Genomic DNA, 16,714 nt, shown 5'->3' with positions numbered 1-16,714 from the left:
AAATAAAGTCCATCCTTGCTTTCAGCTCTAATTCGGGATATATGTATCCTGCTATGCAATTTATATTGGGTTTTTTTCCTTTTCATTTTTCTCTTTTTAAAATTAGTATATGCTTGTAGTACACTATTAATTATACTCACTGGGGGAGGTTAGTTTATGTATATAACACATTTTAATTATTTTTCCATCCCGCTCTCCTCCCCCTCCTTTCCCTCCACCTCCCTTTGTCTCTCTCTTTTTCTTTTCCAGTACCAGGGATCAAACTCAGGACCTTGTGCTTGCCAGGCAAGCCCAGCTCCACTGAGCTACATCTCTGGCCCTACTTCTGACTCTTGTTCCTCATCCTTTTGGCAAAAGATCTCTCTGCTTCCTATTATCTTTGATTTTGCTTATTTATATTTGGGTTTTTCTTGTAAGAGAAACCATGCAATAATTAAGCTTGTGTGTCTGATTCATTTCACTTAACATTATGTTCTAAAAGTGCAACCATTTTCTTACAAATGACTCAAGATTATCCTTTATGGCAGAGTAGTACTTCATTGTAATATAAATGCCACATTTTCTTTATCCATTCATCTGTTGATGGATATATATATAGGCCACTTCCAATACTTATGAATTGTGTTGTTATAAATATGGGTATGCATGTACTACTGTAAAACAATGTCTTTAAGTTTTTCAGGAAGATACTGAGAAGGGGAATAGCTGAGTCAAATGGAATTTCTAGTTTTACTTTTTTGAGGACTCTCCATTATGATTTCCATAGAGGTTGTAATAGTTTACATTCCCACCAACAATGTAGAAAGGATCTTTTTCTTCATGGCCTTTGCCAGCATTTGTTATTGATTTCTTGATGATGATAGATATTCTTTCTGGAGTAAGATATAATCTCAGGTTTTTTTTTAAATTTGAATCTCTCTAATGGCTAGGGGTGTTGAACATTTTTCATGTATTTATTGGTCATGTAATTCTTCTGAAAAGTGTCTCTTCATTTCAGTTGCCCACTGGATCTTTTATTTTGGGTGGTTTAATTTTTTGAGTTCTTTATATATTCTAGGTATTAGTCCTCTGAGGAATAGTGGGCAATTTTTTTCTCATACTGTAAGTTGTCTTTTTATTTAGTTATTTTCTTTGCTGTACAGAAGCATTTTATTTTGATATTCAATTTGTTGAGTTTGCCACTGAGGTTCTATTTCTTATGCCACTGAGGTTCTCTTCAGAAAGACCTTGCCTATGCCTATATCTTCAGGAAATTTACCTATTTTATATTCCAACAAATTCAATGTTTCTGTTTTAACATATCTTTGATTCATTTTTATTTTAGTTTAATGCATGGTAAGATATATGGCTCTAGATTCAATCTGCTGAATGTAGATAGCCAATTTTCCCAGCACAATTTACTAAAGAAGCTATCTTTCCTTCAGTATTTTTTTGGCCCCTTTGTCAAAGAACAAATAGCTAAATGTACCTAAGGTTGTTTTTGTATCATTTATTTTGTTCCATTGATCACATCTGTTTTTATGCCAATACCCTGCTACATTTTATAACTCCAGATTTTTAATATTACTTGAAATCTGGGATTGTCATGCCTCCTCTTTGCTCGTGTTACCCAGGATTTATTTTGCTATTTTGGCTTTTCTCTACTTCTATATGAATTTTGAATTGTTTTGTCTAGTTCTATGAGGAAAAGTGTTGGTATTTTGATTGGGCTTGCATTAAGTGCATATATCAGTTTTGGAAGTATAGCAATTTTGACCAAATTGGTTCTTCCTATCCAGGAACAGGGGATATCTTTGTATTTTCTGATGTTGTCTTTGTTCTCCTTTTATAGAGTCCTGTTTAGGTCTTTCACAATTAACTAGGTTAATTCCTAAGTATTTAAATTTTTTTGGTGGTATGGTGAATGTTGTTTTCCTAATTTCTTTCTCAATGAGTTCATTATTATGCAGAGATGCTATTTAATTTTGGTGTGGATTTTGTATCTTGCTACATTGCTGAAATTTTTATTAATCCTAGGAGACTTTTAGTGGAATTTTTGAGGTATTCTAAGTATAGGATCATGTTATCTGTAAGTAATGATAATTTGACTTCTTCCTTTCCTAAACATATGCCTTTTGTTTCTTTATCTTGCCTGAGTTCTCTGGCTAATGTGTCAGGTACTATATTGAACAGGAGTGGTGACAGTGTCCTTGTCTTGTTTCTGATTTTAAAGGGAAAGTTTTCAGTTTTTGCCCATTTAATATGATGTTAACAGTGGGTATGTCCTAAGTGGCTTTTGTCAGATTGCTATATTACCCTTTTATACATATTTTCTTCAGGGTTTTTATGATGATTGGATGTTGTGTATTGTCAAAGGGTGTTCTCCATCTATTGAGATGATCATGTGATTTCTGTCTTTGCTTCTGTTAATATTGCAGATAGGTAAGTTAATTAGATAACTTGTAGGCAGTTAGACAGGGCCAGCCCAGGAGGAGTCAACCTGGAGGACAATCAAGACAAATTCACTGAAGGCCAGTGTTGTAAAAGGAGAGAAACTATCACATCCAGGAGCTTCCCCTAAGGATGAATAGCAGTGACTGATATTCTAAATAGGTATCAATCACCTGGGTAGGGGACAAGATCTTCCAAGAAAGATCCCTGACCCACCCCTTTGCACCGAAAATCCTTGTTCAGTTCCTTTGTGACTTGTTTCCCCATTGGATCCCCATTTAATCAATATTACTTGGGTGACTGTATTTATAATCTTATTGGTTGGTCATGGTTTTGTCCCACCTCGTGCCCACCTTGTAAATTTCCATTGGGTCTTATAGTTTTGTCCCACCTTATAGGTGCCTCACTACATGGCTTTGATGATTAAACCATCTTTGAAAAGAGGGGTGGGTGGGCAACCCACTTTCCCCCTTCTGTCTCTTTTAGACCGAAGCTTTCTTTCTCTCAATACATTTTTTCTATTCTTAACCTCCGTTGTTTCTAGAATTCATTCTTCGAATTTAGAGAACATAAACTCAGGTTTTGGATATCTAGTAGGTTTGGGAGTTACATCTCTTCTCCCTATATCATTAATATAATGTATTACATTTATTGATTATTGTGTGTTGAACTGTCCTTGCATCCCTGGAATGATGCCTACTTGGTTACAGTGTATGATTTTGATGGTTTGTTGCATTTTGTTTGCCAGTATCTGTTTAGGATTTTTGTTTTTTAAAGAGATTTTCCTGTAGTTCTCTCTCTCTCTTTTTTTTTTTTTTTTTTTTTTTGGTACTAGGGATTGAACTCAGGTCCTTGTGCTTTTGAGGCAGGCGGCGAATCACTGAGGTAAATCCCCAGGCCTAGTTCTCTCATTTTTATTCATTAAGTTTATTGGTACATTTTAGGTATACAATATGATGACATTCATCATTGGGAATTTGTATGTGTACATGATATATCTTGGTTCTTATTTTTTTTCCCCATTCCCCTGCCCTCCCTTCAACTCCTCCACCCTTTCCTATTTACAAAGACTTTGTTTCTGTTTTTTCCTTTTCTCATATTTATTCCTTTCCTTTCTTTTCTTTCCTTTCCCCTACCCCTCCTACTTACCGTTCCCCTTTGGACCTTTTCTTCCTATTTCACATTATCTATTTTACATTTTAATCCTTACTTACACTTTTAGTTTCTCACACAGAGAAACTATTTGGTATTTACACATGTGTGTCCTGTTTATTTCACTTAAGAGTATGGCCTTAATGTACATTCATTTAGCTCTAAATTTCTCTAGTTTCTTCTTCTTTACGGCTGAGTAGTACTAATATATGTGTATATATATATATGAAAGCCCACATCTTCTTTATCCAGTCTCCAGTTGAGGTAATTTGGCTGTTTCCAAGTTTTAGCTATTACAAACTGTGCCGCTATAAATATGGGTGCACATATATAGCTGTGTTATGATTCTTTTAATTCTTTGGGGAAGATATCCAGCAGGGGAATAGAAGGAATTAGAAGTCAAATGGAACCTCTAATCCTAGCTTTTTGAGGTTTCTCCATACTGATTTCCACAGTGGTTTCACCAGTCTACACTCCCACCAACAGTGGAGAAGGGTTGCTCTTTCCCCACACCGCTCCAGCATTTGTTAATGGTTGATTTCTTGATAGCAGCTATTCTTTCTGGAGTGAGGTAGAATCTCAGTGTTTTCATTTGCATTTCTCAGATGGCCAATGATGTTGAACATTTTTTCAAATGTTTATTTCTGTTTCTACTTTTTTGCCTGAGAAGTGTCTGTTCATTTCAGATGCCCATTTTGGACTGGGTCTTTAAATTTGGGAGGTCTGAATTTTTTTTAAGTTCCTTATAGATTCTTGATAGTAGACTTTTGTCTGAGGAGCAGCAGGTAAAAATTTTTTCCCATATTGTGGGTTGTCTCTTCACACTGTTGGTGGTTTCTTTTGCTGTGCAGAAGATTTTTTTAATAATGAGATCCCAGTTGTTGATTCTTTGTGCTAGTACCCCGGCAACTGAGGATTTGTTCATGAAATCTTTTCCTACACCAAAGTTTCCAAGGATTCTACCTAACTTCTCTTCTAGCCAGTTTAGTGTTTCTGTTTTAATATTTAGATCTTTGCTCCATTTTGATTTTAGTTTACTGCATGGTGAGAGATATTGTCTAGTTTTAATTTTGCCAAACTGAAACCCAATTTTTCCAGCACCATTTATTAAATAGGCTACCTTTCTTCCAGTGAGGGTGCTTGGCTCCTTCATCAAAGATGAGGTGGCTGAGTATGTATGGAGTTGATCCTGCATATCTTTTAATCTGTTCCACTGATCCTCAGGTCTGTTTCTTTGCCAGTACCATGCTGTTTTTAATCACAGTAGCTTTGTAGTTCTCTTTTTTTTTTATATCGGATCCTTGTCTAGTTTTCGAATCATGGTAATTCTTGCTTCTAGGAATGACTTTCGGTGTACTCCTTCCCTTTTGATTTTGCTAAAAAGTTGGAGGAGTATTTTTGAGAGTATTAGAGAAGATCTAATTCTCTGAAGTTCTTGTAGAATTCAGCAATGGATCCATCAGAACCTTTGTTTTTCCTTAGCTGGTAGGGTTTTTTTTTCCAGTTAGTGCTTCAATTTCATTGCCTATTATTGGATTACCTAGGATTTTTATACCTTCTTGGCTCAGTTTTGGTAATTCATATGTATTTACAAGTGTATTATTTCTCTATTCTCCAATTTATTGGTGTGTAGCTTTGTGCAGTAGTTGCTAATCTTCTGAGTTTTAGCAGTGTGGAACATTGTGATTTTACTATGCTCATTTCTAATTGCATTGATTTGAGTCTTTTGCTTTTTGGGGGGTAAGATTGATAACAGATTTTTTTTCATTGATTTCTGCTCCAATCTTTATAATTTCCTTCCTTGTAGTAGCTTTGGATTTGGATTGTTCTTGTTTTTCTAGGACCTTGAGGTGCCTGATTAGTTGTTTGGGCTCACTCTGTTTTTCTGATATAGGGTATTCACAGGTATAAACTTCCCTCTTAGGACAGTTTTCATTGTGTCTGGTATGATGCACTGGCATTTTCATTTAATTCTAGGAAGTATCTTATTTCTTTCTTGATTTTATCTGACTCATTGATCATATGAGAATATATTGTTTAATTTCCATGTGTTTGCATAATTTCTGTGGGGTTTTTTGCCATTGAATTCTAGTTTCATTGTACTATGATCTGCTAATATGCATGGTATAATTTTGGTTCTTTACATTTACTTAACCATTCTTTATTGGCTAGTATGTGTTCTATTTTGGAGAAAGTTCCATATGCTGCTGAGAAGAATGTGTATTCTTCTTTTGTTGGATGGAACACTCAGTATGTATCTATTAAGTCAATTTGTTTGAAGGTTTGGTTCAGCTCTATTATTTCTTTGTAAAATTTTTGGTCCAGTTGATCTATTTGTGAGAGTGGAGTACTATGGTCCCAATTATAATTGTATTGATGTTTATCTGATCTTTTATGTGTAGTGTTTATTTTATGAACACTGTTGTGCATTTATGTTTATAAATATTATTCCTCCCTGTTGGAATTTTTCCCTTAATCAATATGTAGTGAATTTGCTTCTTCTTGTCAGTTTTGGTTTCAAGTCCACTTTGTCGGATAAGTACTTCTGCTTGTTTCTGGGTTCCCACTGTATGGAATACTGCTTTCTTTCCTTTGATTTTTATTGTATGAATTTCTTTTTGTATCAGTTGTGTTTGTTGCATACACCATCCTGTTTGATGTTGTTTCCTTGTCCATTTTGTCAATCTGTATATTTTGATTGTGGAATTGAGACCATTCACATAGAGTTATTACTGAAAAGTATTCATTTATTCTTGGTATTATATTATTTTCCTGTTGCTAATTTCCTTTCTCTTCCTTCTACTTAACTGCCCATCCTACCTGGTGTATTCTATTGCACACTTTGGCATTGTTAGTTTTATTGTCTCTAGGATATCTTGGAGAAATTTTTGAAGTGCTAGTTTGATGGTCATGAATTTGTACAAGTGCTATATATCATAAAAATGTCATATTTCTTCATCAATTATGAAAGACAGTTTTCCAGGATATATCAGTCTGGGTTGGAATCTGTTTTATTTTAAGGGTTGAAGCATTTTACTCCAAGCTCTCCTAACCTTTAATTTGTGTGCTGAGAAGTGAGCAGTAAATTCCAATGTGTATTCCTAGATAAGCAATTTGATGCTTTTCTCTAATAGTTTTTATGATTCTGGTTTTTTGTTTGTTTGTTTTTTTGTTACCAGGGATTGAACTCAGGACCTTGTGCTTGTGAGGCAGGCGGCAGAACCACTGAGCTAAATCCCCAGTCCATGATTCTGCTCTTGTCTTGAACTTCTGAGAGTTTGAGTATGATGTGTCTTTTCTATCATGGCTAGTTTGGATTCTATTTGCCTTATCTGTATGTGAAATTCATTATCCATATTGTATACACATTTTCTATGCCATTTGTGCTGTCTTCTGATTTTTCACTAATTTGAATTTGCCCTAGAATTGTCTTTTTTGTGTCACCTAGCAGCTATTGAATCCATTTTTCATGAGGTTTTTTGTTGTTGTTGTTTTTAAGGTATCTGTCATTAATTGGTCACGAACAGTAGCCCAATCTTCTAGTTCTGGCACTCTGTTTTCACATTGGTCACTTCTACTGCTCTTATCTAAATAGTATTTTTAATCTCCTGAATTTCTTTTGGTTCCTTTTTATGGACTCTAATCCTGGGCATTCATGTTTTCTGTCACTTTGTTTAGCTCAGCTAGCTTTTTATTAGTGTCTTCTGTAGACTCACTGATTTGTTTAGTTATATCTTCTTTGTGCTCCTTGAGCATCTTATTGATCTTTTTCTTTAATCTCTTTTATCCTTTCAAATAATTTGGCTGTTGGCTTTTGATTTCTTACCCATAAATGCCCTGTGGATTAGCTTTGGGAGAGCTGGGAGTTTTGGGAGACATTTTGTTGCCATGTCTTCTCACATTTTCTAATTTTAGTTTATTTGCTTTTTGTGCTGAGGCCTGAGGGTTGGTTATAATAGAAGGCTTTGTTGGTAGTATGAAGACCTTTTAGTTAATGTTTGTTTTTCAGTATTGTCCTCTGGGTGTGCCTAACTATAGGCCCTTAACTTTGTCCCAGAATCTAACTACTCCTGTTTATTTGAGAGGGGAGGCAACACTGTATTTGGCCCAGTACCCAGTTCTCAGGGAATGGCCTACAGTATAGTTAATGATGCAAAGATAATCCCAATGTTGGCATATAGAGAAAACCAATTAATAGCAACAACTATGTCACTTTGGCTATAGTAATAAAATCAGTGACAGTAATAGAATCAAAGACAAACTGGATATTGACATAGTCTGTGAACCAATAATGAACCATTTATAACAATAGAAAAGAGATCTATAATTACAGTATAAAAACTAAGACAAACCAAAGATTGACCTACAGTGTATACCTATTAAATGGAACAATTTTACCTCCAATAACAATGGAACAGTATTCAACAGTAATAGTATCAAGTTAATCTAGTATCTAAAGATTTATAAACCTTAATAGTTGTACTAGTAAAGATATAAGGAGTGGGAAACTGGAGAATGAGAAAAGTAAAATTTGAAATATTAATCAATAGAAGATGAGGAGGAGAGAAAAGAGATATGAGTGCCTATTGAGAAGCAAAAGGAATTTAATAGTATTAGATAACAGTAACAGAAAAAAAGAAAATAAAAAAGACCAAAATAAAGGAAAAAAATGAAACAAAAACATAAAAGGAGAAAGGAAAAAAGAAGAGACTGAACCTCAACCTCCAAAAAAACCAATGAAGGAAAATTAAAGAGAAAAATAAAATGGAATTAATTAAACAGAACTTGCTTTTTTTTTTTTTTTTTTTGGTACCAGGGATTGAACTCAGGACCTTGTGCTTGCAAGGCAGGTGGCAGAACCACCTTGCTGTATTTTTGAATGAGTAGTTTCTTCTCAGGATTTGTAGTTTTGGAATCCAGCAAGTCATGATTTTCTCCACATAGGGTTATGGCCTGTGGGTTTGTGAGGTACCCTCCCTGCCTCAGGGGCCCCTCTCTCTATACACCTCAGAGTATGACTATTCAAGCCAAGGTATATCTTTGCTCACACCGGTAGATGAGAAAAACAATCAGCCCTCTGGTCTCTTCTAGACATAGGCCACTTCAACCTGACTGTTGGACTTAATGCCAACATTTTCAGATCCGGGCTCTGAAAGGCACATTTGCTAGGTCTAGTTTCTCACTTTGGATGGTAGAGCCTGTTTCCTTCCCAGTCTGAGTTTATACTTTTCAGGGAGTCTATGTCTAGCCTGCATCCCCTCCCTGGCTGTCTCCTATGTTGTGTCTCATCCAGTCACTGTGGGAAGGTATCATTAGAAACACTGAAGTGGAGTTTGTTCTGTGGCTCAATCTTAACCTCTTCCCACAATGAATTTTGATTAAACACTCTCTGGCAATATGGTAGGTGTTGGTTTCTTCTCCAACTCTAGCCTTCCATGAAGAAGTCATTCTTGGGGCAAAATCCTATACTACTTTCATAGTTTAAAATAGTGGGCTTTTGGAGAGGTTAGCACTGCTGGCCAGGTCTGTTATTTCTCCCTGAGCTGCTGACTCTTAAGGATTTAACTTCCCTTTTGAGCACTGCCCTCATTCATGATCAGACTGTTTGGTTGGTTGGTGCTTGTATTGCCAGGTGCCAAGGGGAACAAGACACACAGAAGGCTTTGAGTTGGTGGGCAGATGCCACCAGTACATGGAATCCTGGACACAGAATCAGCAGGAAGTGAACACTGCACAGGGGTGAGTTCCTCTGTCTGCCCATGTTGTATTTTTAATGGGAGTAAAAAGTGGTGCAGATTCATTCCTGCAGGTGTAAATCTGGTGAGGAACAGAATGGCTAAATAACTCTATCAAATTAAAGTTTGGTTCAATAGAGTTGTGTATCCCAAAAATGCATTCCCCAGAACTTTAGTTTCTTCAGACACTTTTCTTCAAATAGGTTTGGAAAATGGTGTTCTCTCAGTGAAGATTTGTAATATATTGTTATCTTTGACATTTCAATAAATCTGTCAAAATAAATCTTTTTAACTATGTTTAACCAATGTTCCAACATTTTATTTTTTGATCAAGGAAGATTTTTTATTTTTAATAAGTATCCAAGCATACATAACATTTGAAAAATGCTGTGTCAGAGAAAAGATTTTATTAAAAAAAAAACTCTGATTAATACTAGCTACTATGTTCTGAGTGTTCATTATATTATAGGCAGTTTCCAGAAGAAGCATTTAAACACATATTACAAAGTTATGTGAATAAAGATTAGGGGAAGGCCTTAACAGATGACTAAACCAAGGACATGTTGAGGAAAAGATCACATCAGAAAAAGGTAAATTTTTAAACATGGAGATCAGTATATGCAATAATGTTTGGAAAATAATAAAAAGGGGGAAAAGGATACAGCCTCTTTGGGACAAAGTGTGAGGAAATAGACTGAAAAACTTCAAGCCAAATCTACACTGGAGAAATATTCCTGAGATCAGGCCAATTTAATAATTTAATCCAGAAAACTAATATCATCTGGAATGGCTTGACTTCACTTCTGCATCTCATGCCATCTGTCCTGATGCTTCTCAAGGGACTCCAGATGGTTCATACACTAAAGGACAAAGAAATACTAATTTCCTCACATGGTACTAAATGGTACCATTGGATTAAGTAATTCTGATTATCCTTCTTACCCAATGTAAAAGTAAAGGTGATAAAGAATGTCTGAAAGTTAATTTCTATGATGATTTTTTGTTTGTCCAGTAGATGCTACACTCAATTTGTAAAGTGAGTTGGTAATATGTATATTTCACCAGAAGGAGTTCTAGTTGATTTAAGAATTCACATCTCAGAAAGGTTGAATTCACATGAAAGCCATTCGACCTGGTTCTAGCAATGTTTGCAGAAACAAGCAGCAGTTGCTTTCGGACAGCCACACACCTTATCCAATATTTTTTTCTGCTGCATTAGTGTGTGAAAAATACCCATAACTTACCATTCTCTGAGACTCCATTTTCACAAACTCAAAAGTTAAAAAAAAGTTTGGAGAGGACAAGAGGCAAGCAAACTAATGTTGGTTCACATTTACATTATCATTGGTTGCTTCTCCCTTTTATTTCTAAGTCTGTCCCAAAATGATTCTATCATTTATTTATAATCTTTAATTCATATACATAATTTAGCAAACATTTATTAAGCTACTAGCAATTTACATGAAATTTTATAAATTCTGCCTTTCACCTAAAAATTAGAATTAACCCTGTCCATTGACTGAGGAAGTCAATGTTTCACTTTCACACACAGTTACGAAATCTTATTAGACTGGAAGCTAATGATCTTCCTCCTTACTCTAAACCAACCTTTTCTTCTTCTTCCCTCTTTCCTTCCCTCCGTGACTAACCCACTCAATTTCTGAGCAATTGTTGCTGTATAATCACAGAGTTCATAGGCAACATAATGCAAACATGTTATGAAATGGTATATCTAAGATACAATGATGATAAAAATAATGGAAAAGTGGGCCAGGGATTTAGCTTAGTGGTTTCGGCGCCTGCCTTGCAAGCACAAGGTCCTGAGTTTGATCCCTGGTACCAAAAAAAAAAAAATGATAGAAAAGTTATGCCATCTGTGGGTGAAGGCTTTTTTTTAACCAATTTATTATGATTTTAAAATGGAATATAATTGTGATAAAAGAAAAATTCTGTGATGCCCTAAATTTAATTACAAAGACCAAAGGGCAGGAAAGAGGACTGATAACTGTAGGCAGTCAGTAGCTACCGGCCAACCAGTGAGACTCTCCCACATTCCTGAAAGTATGCTGAAATTGTGGCTCAGACTATAGACAGCTGACCACAGATGCCAGTTCATCATACTTATAAATAAACTCCCTGGATCAGCAAACTCTATCAATCCAGAAGCAATAAGTATTTCTCCTTAAGGACCTTCTTTCTGTCCTGGCCCTCTTATCAACAGTCAGTTGTTTTAGTCAACTTTTTTCTCATTGTGTTCAAGAACTTAATTTGTTCCATGATTCTGGAAAAGATGGCCATGTTTGTGTTTGTGTGGGAAAGATGGCCAGTTTTGTTTGCCACCCAGTGCAGAGCTTGCAAACAAAAACAAAATTTTGCCAAATGCTTCTGTTTGCAACCCAAATTGTTCACAAACAAAAGCATTCATGAACTGAGTTACTACTGTACCTGAGAAAATCAATTTACATGAGCAAAGATTTATTTTGGCTCACAGCTTCAGAAGTTACAGTCCATGGTTAGTTGGCTCCATTGCTCTTAGGCCTGTGGCAAAGTAGAAACATCATGGCAGAAGGGCACGGGGGTGGGTGGGAGTGATGAAGCAAGGAGAGAAAGGGGCCAAGGACCAGATATCATCCCCAAGGTTTTCCTCCCATGATCTGTTCTCTCCAACTAGGACTCACCTCCCATTTCCATCCTGCTGTTGCCAGTTATGTCATGAAATTATGATCCCATCAGTGGGTTAATTCACTTGATAAACTGGCCTCTTAGGCCCTGTCTCTGAACATTGTTGCATTAGTGATCAAGCTCTGAACACCTGAATCTTTGCGGGGGGATACTTAATATTTAAACCTTCACATTAATGTAAGTTCAGTATAAGGAATTTATGTTTTTCTCCCTAAATTATTGTTGTAAAAATTATTTTGGCTCTTAGGTCCAGCAGACAGATTTTCAACTGCTACCTACCATAATGCTGGTAGTTACAGAATTTGTCCAAGTACTTTTATTTCACAGGACCACTAGTCTCACAAGTTTTGGTTTTACTTCTGCAAAGTAAAAAAACTATATATCATCTCAAATTTGTAGTAAATTGAAATATATGTAATTAATTGATAAAGTATTGCATCATTAAAACGTTTCATTGTTAAAGTTACATAACAAAAGTATCAGAATATACAGGGCCTCAATTTGGTAATTTTTAATCAAATAGCCATACATGTAGTTGACTTTACCCATAATAACAATGATCAACACTTATGTAATGTTCTTAAAACATACATATATTTTGACTTTTAAAACCCTTATAGGAAGATAAAATATTTTTGACTCCTATTTCAATTTGGAACATTTCTCCCAGTCTCATTCAAAGTTTTTTCATTTAACTTCTTCACCAATTTAAATTTCTATCCTTTCTAGAACTCAGAAATCGTATTATCCAAAGCTAAGGTACTTCCAGTAATTTTTCTGTTTTTTTCACTTGAAAGTTGAAGATAAATAAGACCCCTAAATAACAAAATTATGGGAAGTTTATCACACAAACCAAATTTGGTCTATGTATCATAGTAAAACAAAGAATTTCATACTCCACAACCTTCCACTGCAGCTTCCCATGAACACATCTATCTGTAAATGATTCTCCTACATATGAAGCTACACACATACATTCCTTGAGACCTCAATTCTAGGTATAAAAGTTATTCTTGGGTCTTCACTGCTGTTTGATATTGGAAATGTATGATTTACAAATATGTGTAAGTCATTTTACCAGAAAGTGAGGACTGTGACTTTTATAACCTAACCAAGCCAATGTGCAAACTCAGAAATTAGGCTTACATCTATTTGGTGATGGCTTCCCAGTTCAGAGGGGCACCACTCTCATACCCCCAAAAATGTGTGCGGCAGTATCCCAAATAGAAGCTTTTGTTCTCCCAACCCTTACCTAACTCCCATGCAGCATGAACTGGTAAACTTTTAGAGTCAAATGTGATCACTGCTTGGCAGAAATCTCTCGAAGAAGCAAAGTTCCTATTGACTCAAAGATTAAAAAAACTTAATCACTAATTTGTCCAGCTCATTTACCATCAACCACGAGCATGAAAATCTACAAAAACAAAAAAAAATGAAAAAAGAAAAAAAAACCAAACCCATTTGAAAAACTGTATCTAATATGAAAGAAGAGCATTCTGCAGATAGTCTGATCTCACCAACTTCCATCTAGAAGACTATTTAGTCTACTAAGCCGATTTCATTTATTTTTCTCCTTTATAATAGATTGTACCTAGAAAAGGGATAAAAATAAAATATACTTAATTGAACACAGAAGACTAGGGAGGAAGGATATGAATGATGGATACTGGGAAATTTCCTATTCACTTTAAAAATAAATATTCAGTTTACTAGAGGACTGGGCTTCAATTAATAAAACATCTTACTAGGTTTAAGTAACTCTTATCTAGAATAATTCTTATTTAAATTATTAGAGTGGTACGTTTATTTCACCAACCAAGGGGACTCTGCAATTCTTAATTCTTCTGAAACTATTTTTGTTTTAGCGTTCTTTTGTAATAAAAATTATGAAAAATCTCTAGAATAAGGGTATTAGGACAGTTTGAAGTTTATCTTGAAAGCTGATACAGATTAATAGTAATGATAACACTCTATTTCAGATGATTTCCATAATTCCACTATACATACTATACTTTAATTTACATTGACTCTTATAATAGTAACAATATTTCTTTTATCAGTGCTTATCATGTGCAAACACTTGGTCTCACCTAATATGAACAGCAATGTAAGGAAGATATTATTGTTCCTACTCTACAGGCAAAGGAGGCAGAAACTCAAGAGAACTCAGCTATATTGTTGGGAGCCAAACCAAGGTATGAACCAAGGCCTTGGGGTCCAGAGGCCTGTGCTCTTTACACATTTGAGAGAAAACTAGTTTCTTTAGTATTAGATACATATCAGGTAGGATTTACATTATATATAAACACAAGAAAGGCAAACTAGGGTATGAAATATTGATAACTGCATTAAATGAATACCTGTAAAGTACCAAAAGGAAAAGCTTTATAAAAACTACTGAAGATAATTCTATACCTACAAATGTGAATAAGTGGGGTTCGTTATCCAAATATTAACAGCTATTACAAATGTTAATTGTACAATTTATTTAACTCTTAAGATTAAGCAAAAGTTGAAATTACATTCTTTTTAACAATGAAACACTTGTTCTTAAAAGGGAGCCAACATCTTTTTTCAATATATCTGACAGCTGACCTATTTTGATAGAAACTATATCTGAAAAGGAATCATAGTTCACTTGTGTTAGCATTCCATCAATGTGAGATACTGGAGATAATGAGCTTATGAAAAGAAATGATTTATTGTGGCTCAAGGTTTCAGAGGTTACAGTCCTGTGGCTTGTGTTGCTTTTGGGCCTGAGTTGAGGGAGTAAATCATGGCAGAACTGTGTACCAGAGGAAACTGATCACCAGAAAGAGAAAGAGAGAAGCCAGGGCAATATCCCCTTCCAGGTCACGCCCTCAATAATGTAACTTTCCCCCATTAGACTCCACCTTCTCAAAGTTCTACACCCTCCCAATAGCAGTCTACAGGGTAGCTACCAAGCCTCTAACACATTACCTTTGTGGGACATATAAGATCCCAAGCAAAAACTTTTTCCTTTATTTAAAAAATGTACATAACAAATATGTAGGTAATTAAGTTATATACAACAAGTATTATAAAAAGAATTTAAAAGTCACTCTGAAGCCACAAGAAGTGGTTGGATATGCATTTAACTGCATAGGTATTCAACTGCAGCAAAATGAAGTTCATAGGAATTTATTCTTAAATGGAGAGAACTCAGTAAATTTTTAAAAGCCCAGTATTTTGTAGTAAAACATACTCTTTACACAATTAAGGCAATATATTTTCTAGAAAAGTTGTTTCTTAAAGAATTGAGTAAGTTCATAAATACCTGAATAATAATTGACCAGTCCACTTAATACTTAGTGAAATCAAATCAACTTCCTTTGGGCTCTCCTAGTAAATAAATTTTTAAATAGATGTGTAGTGGGTGAAAATAAAACTAAACACTTCCTTACATCTTTGAGGATAACCTTTTTCTGAGACTGACAGGCATATAATATTTACAGAAAGAACAAAGAGTATGTTCGTAATATGATTTATTTTAAAAACCCAGAAAAATATTTAATTACTTCATTTAATTTATAGATTTATATATTTTTTCCTTTAAAAAAGAAGAATGCAAGGCTTTTTGTGTACTGAGGTTGCCTTGCTCAAACTTTTATGGAGCCAGTGAACAAACATATTTTATACTCAGTTGAGAGATTTTATCAGTACACTTAAAGGCAGCAGGGGGCATAATTTGGTATGCCTGCCATCTGTACAGCCCTGCAGGTGCAAGAGGCATTAGCTTTATTTAATATTACCACAACATTAATTTACTCCATTAATTTATGTCATTTGTCCTTTATTTCAAACTTAAATTGCCAAAAGTAAAACGCTGGACATAGCAACATAATTCTGACATTGGTAAAATCCTTATATTATGAGCAAATTCTTAAACAATTTCTGTTGTTAAGTATACATTTAAGAACAAGAATTAACTGGAAATTTTTCATATTTTAAGAAAAGGAGTCCTGCAAACCCAACTCTCATTTTGGTATAATGACTTTTCCAGAGAGGGAGCGCATCACACGATCATCACGTCTGTTGGCCCTGGCAAGGCATCAGCAGACACTGGAAAAAGTAAACAACTTCTGTTCTTCTCAGCTCAGGAAAGCCTCATGAAGTTGCTGACACCATGCTAACATTTCTAATTATCCCCTTCTACCAGAGACCAGGCCTCAAGTTACGACCACTGATAGACAACACTATCTTAGTAGAATTTTTGAGCTTATGCTTTTTCTCATAGTTATTTTGTATTCATTGCAAATAATACTGGTTTTCCATACAAGTGAGATACAATTTAAGATCATCTGTGTTAAAAATATTTGAAGAAAAATATTTAATAATTAATACTGCAGTTACAAGAAGATGGGAAACATGAAGGTTGTAACCAAAAAGGTAGAAATTTTGGAAAGTTTAGTACAAGTTGATTTGCATCCAACTTTGGAGGAAAAAGACATAATTGCACAAAAATAAAAACTATTTACAGAAAATATTAAATTTATATTACTCCCTGTCTTCTAGGATAATACAAATATGATTCCAACAATTTCTTGGTATTTTATTCTGTACATGGTGTTAATAGTTTACATATAGCTATTTCCCGATCAAAGTAAATCTGCAAGTTTCATGGAATGCAATAAAGTATTTTAGGTTAAATTTAGAGGAATGAAACTTGAATGCTCAGTATTTCAAGGTAGACT

The sequence above is a fragment of the Heterocephalus glaber genome, unplaced genomic scaffold, assembly GCF_053883595.1.
Source record: "Heterocephalus glaber isolate CG9 unplaced genomic scaffold, H.glaber_assembly_v1.0 deba00001481, whole genome shotgun sequence".
Taxonomy (NCBI): Eukaryota; Metazoa; Chordata; class Mammalia; order Rodentia; family Bathyergidae; genus Heterocephalus; species Heterocephalus glaber.
Note: the sequence above shows the minus strand (reverse complement) of the source record.